Source organism: Phyllostomus discolor, chromosome 3, assembly GCF_004126475.2.
Source record: "Phyllostomus discolor isolate MPI-MPIP mPhyDis1 chromosome 3, mPhyDis1.pri.v3, whole genome shotgun sequence".
NCBI lineage: Eukaryota > Metazoa > Chordata > Mammalia > Chiroptera > Phyllostomidae > Phyllostomus > Phyllostomus discolor.
The window spans coordinates 135,420,235-135,426,024 of NC_040905.2; positions in this window are offsets into that span (position 1 = coordinate 135,420,235).

A 5,790-nucleotide genomic window follows, 5' to 3' on the forward strand; every position below is an offset into this window, starting at 1 on the left:
CACACCTAAAGCTAATATAATATTGAATGTCGACTGTAATTTTTAAATTTTTAAATAAAAAAACAATTACTCATTAAAAAGATAAGCTACAAAAGCAATGAATGACTTAAACTGGTGTCTCTCTCATCAAACCTAGTGCAGAGTAGACCTAGAAAAATATGTCCTTTGCTTGCCTTTGGCAATGCCCACCAGGCCTGGGGAGAGGCTGCAGCCCGTTTAGTAGCCACTGACCTTGGACACTGCTCCTTATAGGTCAATAGACCAATTCCCTGGGGACCAAACTCTCCCTAACAACCCAGAAAGTTTTTCCCGACCACACGGAGTAGCTGTCCCAAGGAAGTGTTACTTGGAAACACTGTCCTGTCCAGGTCTGTGCCTGGTCCCCAATTAAGTGGCTGGAGCTAGGCGTCTTGGTGGGACCCTGGACAGACTGGCCCCAGCTGAATCAACCAAAGCAGAGGCCATGCTTACAACAGATGCAAGAGGCTCCTCTCCTCCACTTTAATTGGGGGGCCACCTTTCTCCAGCCCCCTGCTTTTAACTTCTGGGAGATGTATCCATGAAACAAACCCGTTCCTGCCTCACAATCATATTGTGAAAGGGGAATTGGGTAAACCCCGAGGCTGAAGACAACTATCTGGCGTCTGGAGCACTTGCACGGAGGCACACTGCCCTCGTGCGGGGGCTCTGGAAACGCCAGGCAGGGCGGGCTTTTCCAGTGGGGCCCCTCACTCATTACCCAGGTCTCCCCGAGGTATGGCAGTTAAACTACAGTATGACTCATCTGCATTATAACTAAAGACTAGTGCGTGGGCATCTGGTCGATCTGAGGCTGGGACGGAGAACATTCCAAATGAGGAATTAAAACCGCAGGTTTAAGGTCTGGCTTTGGAACTCTAGGTAAGGTGCGGGAAATCTCTGTTCCCCTCTGCAAAGGGAAGGGAAAAAAAATAAGTTGTGTTGCTTTCATCACAGAGTTGTTATAAAGATTACATGAAGTGATGCGTGTGATATAGGCTTGACCACTCCCTACACACATGCTCACATAGCAGGATAGTTACTGTCCCGTTTCAAAGGGATTATGAACAAAAAACATTGTCCTTTCTAACGCCCCTCCTGCACGGCCCAGTCCAGCTATCCCTGGGTCTTTGGCTGTAAGGAACAGGGATCCACAAGGCTCAAGGATGGGGCAGGGTGTCCACTGAGGGTTTCTGAAATGTGGCCTGGCGAAATCCCAGGACAGAGCCAGTCCTTCAACTGCGGTGCAGCTAGCCTCAGGGTGCCCGTGTCACTGGGACCTGTGCCACATCACGGCTCTTGTAAGTGGCCTTCCTGCACCTGACCCACAGCTGTGCTGTGTTCATGACTTTTACTTTGGAGAGGCTGTGCCCTAGTTTAAAACACCCTGTCCGCTCATGCTTGTGCGTTCACAAAGCCTGCCACCAGCCTCAGACTCTCCATTTCTCATCCCCAGGCTCCTGAACTGGAAATCTAATCAGCCCTAGTCAACTCATAGAGCCAGGCTACTGCGGTCACTGGATGGACCTTACTTAGGTGCCAGGAACCAGTGTGATTTCACATAAAAATGCCTGTGTCTTTCTACAGGGCCATGAGCCAAATAGTGGGGTGGCTTGGGCTAAAGACCACGGTGGAAGTGGGGTCAGTGAAGGCTGCACCCCCTTCTTGGATGCTAACCACGTATGCTTTTTCTTTGATTTTCCTTGAGCTCCAGGAACTATAAAGGTACTCTGAAGCAGGTAGCAGAGCTTCGTGACTATGAAAGTGGGGCCCAACTGCACCTCGCCAAAGTTCTATAAGCCTCTGGGACTGATAGACTTTCCTGAGGGCAGATGGCGTCCCATTACAGCGGTAGTCTTGGTAGCTGGGAGCCAGCTGGCCTGTCTTCCAGCGCCCCCTAGCGGAGCAGCGCCTCTGAGCACGTTGGCGGATGTGTTCTGAAACCTGCCAGCAAGGTAAGAAAGAGAAAAGACGGTTTCTTCTCAGCCTTCCTGAAGCAGACCTGAGCCCTGGGCTTCTTGCACTTTGTATGTCTTCAGCCAAGATTAAAAAGATTCCGATTATCAAGAACTACTTTTCCTATATCTCATTCTTCCCATAACTTTTTTTGCTCACAGCAAAATAAGAACAAGTTCTTCTGTGCCCAAACAGTGGCTGACCTTTATTTCCAATCCCATGTAAAAGTAACACCTAGAGCTGAGGCCACTAAGTCCATGAACTTGAGAGTGAGTACTCCTTAAATTATGCACTCGAGGAACCTCACCGGACTCGCTTTAGTCCCAGCCCTGTTTCTGAACCTCCTTCAAGAAGACAAATCGTCAGTAGACAAGTTAACACTGGCACCTCTTCTCCGTCATGCTCATTGCAGCTGTAATTTCACCTTTGTTTCTGTGGTGAATTGGTTGTGTCTGCCCAACTGGACCACCAGCTCCAGGAGCTTCATCAGATCTTCAGTGCCTTGCACACTGCCAGGTGTACGTTAGATACACAATAAAATATGTGTTGATTGACTGGGGAGGGGGAAGAACTCAGTAAGATGACAAAACCTCTGGAGTAGGGTCAGAGTCATGAGAATGGGAATCCCAGGAGGGCAGAGGATTCTAACAGCCTCCAAATGATGTCATCCAAAATGTCCTAGCCCAGAGGGAAGATCTGGCAGTTTCCTCAGATATATTCTTCTACCCTGCATACCTTTATCCATCATGTGGTATAGGTACACAAAGGCAATGTAGGTAATAAAGTTGGGGGGGGGGGGGAGTTGGTTCCTGCCCTTGAGGGAAAACAAGCCAAGCACATCAATGTCTAACTACATTGAGCAGGTTGTAAGGGAAGAGAGATGGCATTTGTTGAGTGCCTCTTGTGAGCCAGGTTCCAGAGAATTTACCTGTCTGTGTTATTTCACAAGAGCCCCAAATGCCACATCTTCTTCACTCCATTCTGCAGCTAAGAAACTAAGCATAGAGTTCTGGCCAAGATGGAGGCATAGGTAGAAACATTTCACTTCTTCACACAACCAAAAGACGGACAACAACCAATTTAAAAACAATAAACAACCAGAACTGCCAGAATAGCTAACTGCATAGAACTCTGACAACCAAGGAGTTAAAGAAACATTCATCCAGACTGGTAGGAGGGGCAGAGACGGGCAGCCAGGTGGGCAGAGAGGACCTGCAGCAAGGCTTTGGACCACACAGGCAAGGAGGGGCTGGCTGACAGGGAAACTAAAGACTCAAAACCTCTAGCTTGTAATATACTGTGGGGGTTGCCATGGTGGGAGAAACTCCCAGTTTCACAGGAGAGTTGGTTGGAAAGTGGGACTAGAGTGGAGCAAGTGAGCAACATTGTTCCCTCTCTAATCCCTCCCCCACAGACAGCCCCACAGTGCAGCAAAGAGGGTTGCCCTGCCCTGGCAAGTACATATGCTCCTCCCCCTTACAACAAAACAGGTGTGCCAAGACAAAGAAGTATGGCCCAAATGAAAGAACAGATCACAACTCCAGAAAAAGAGCTAAGTAATGAGGTAGACAACCTATCAGATGCAGAATTCAAAACACTGGTAATCAGGATGCTCACAGAATTGACTGAGCTCGGTAGCAAAATGAAGGAAGGAACGAAGGCTACCCAATGTGAAATAAAGCAAAATATACAGGGAACCAACAATGAAGGGAAGGAAATCGAGACTCAAACCAATGAGTTGGAACAAAAGGAAGAAATAAGCATCCAACCAGAACAGAATGAAGAAACAAGAATTCAAAAAAATGAGGAGAGTCTTAGGAACCTATAGGACCATTCTAAGTGCTCCAACATCCAAATAATAGGGGGGCCAGAAGGAGAAGAGGAAGAGCATGAAATTAAAAACTTATTTGAACAAGTAATGAAGGAAAACTTCCCCAATCTGGTGAAGGAGATAGACTCCCAGGAAGTCCAGGAAGCCCAAAGAGTCCCAAAGAAATTGGATCCAAGGAGGAACACACCAAGACATACCATAACTAAATTACTCAAGATTGAAGATAAGAAGAGAATCTTAAAATCAGCAAGAGAAAAGGAGAGAGTTACCTACAAAGGAGCTTCCATAAGACTCTCAGCTGATTTCTCAAAAAAAAATCTTACAGGCAAGAAGGGGCTGGAAAGAAGTATTCAAACTCATGAAAGGCAGAGACCTACATCCAAGATTATTCTACCTAGCAAAGCTATCATTTAGAATGGAAAGGCAGATAAAGTGCTTTCCAGAGAAGGTCAAGTTACAAGAGTTCATCATCACCAAGCCCTTATTACATGAAATGTTAAAGGGACTTATCTAAGAAAAAGAAGAAGATCAAAAACTATGAACAGTAAAGTGACAACAAACTCATAACTATCAACAACTGAACCTAAAAAGCAAACAAAACAACGACAACAAAAAAAACCCTAACTAAGCAAACAACCAGAACAGGAACAGAATCACAGAAATGGAGATCACATGGAGGGTTATCAGTGGGGGAGTGGGTGGGGAAGAGAGGGGGAAAAGGTACAGAGAATAAGAAGCATAATTTGTAGGCACAAAATAGACAGGGCAAAGATAAGAATAGGACAGGAAATAGAGAAGCCAAAGAACTTATATGTATGATCCATGGACATGAACTAAGTGGGGGGATGCTGGAGGGTAGAGGTGGGGGGTGGGGGGATAAGGGGGAGAAAAAATTGGAACTGTAATAGCATAATCAATAAAATACACTTTAAAAGAGAAACTAAGCATAAGAGATTAAATATTTAAAATTCACATGTGCCTAACTCTAAACTCTATATTCTTTTTGTAGCATCACATTAAAGAGGTGCCAAGTGAGAATTAGGTTCTGAGGGACAAGATGAGAGCTTGGGATAGGCCTCGATGTTAGGATTTCAACTGGCAGGGATGCTATGGATGTTCTAGAAGGGGAAAATTACAGGATCTTGGAGCAGTTCACAGCTCAGGTATACGGGATGTTTCATCATGTCTCAGCTGGAGGCACTGCATTCCAAACCTTCTCTACACCCACCTGCCTCCACGCAGCTGACTGCGGTCCCTGGAAGCACTACGCCTTCATGTGTGGTGGCCCAAGAACAGTCTCAGACCAGTACAGGGCCTGCTGCTTCACAATCACCAGGGAGTTATTTAAAAACTCCGATCCCACAAGAATGTGAAGCAGCTGTGGGATCCTCACACACTGTTGGTGGGAATATAAAATGGTATTAACTGCTTTGGAAAACAGTCTGTTTGTTACTTAAAAATATATAAACATACAACTATTATATAATCCAGCCACTCTACTCCTATGTTGGGAACCTCCCTGCCTGGTATCAGAAGCTATAACCCCACCAAGGCTAAGGCTGAGGGAATGACCTTGGACCATAAACCGCCAAGGAGACAAAAGCTAATCTCCCTGGCAGGAGTGCCGCTTCTGCTCCTTTTACTTTACCCTGCCTTGCCCCCAATGCTTGGTCGGTTAGCCAATGACAGGTAAGATTCCCCAAGGGGGGGCGGGGAGCAACCTAAGACAGGCACGATCACGTGAGAGGCCCCACAAGGAAGGACTTTGGGGGTTACAGCAAAAAGGGGTGATGGACCCTCACCCCTCAGCTTTGACAAAGCCTGAGTCCTCATTGTCTGTGAGAAAAATCTCCTAATCTCTTGGCTGCCTTACTTCCCTTGCTCCACCTAAGTCTGAAACAATGACAGAGGGTGGTGCAGCACTGTGTTGGAAAGGGCAGGTTCCCCTGGCGATCAGGCCTAAGAAAGAATATGTAAAATCCTGT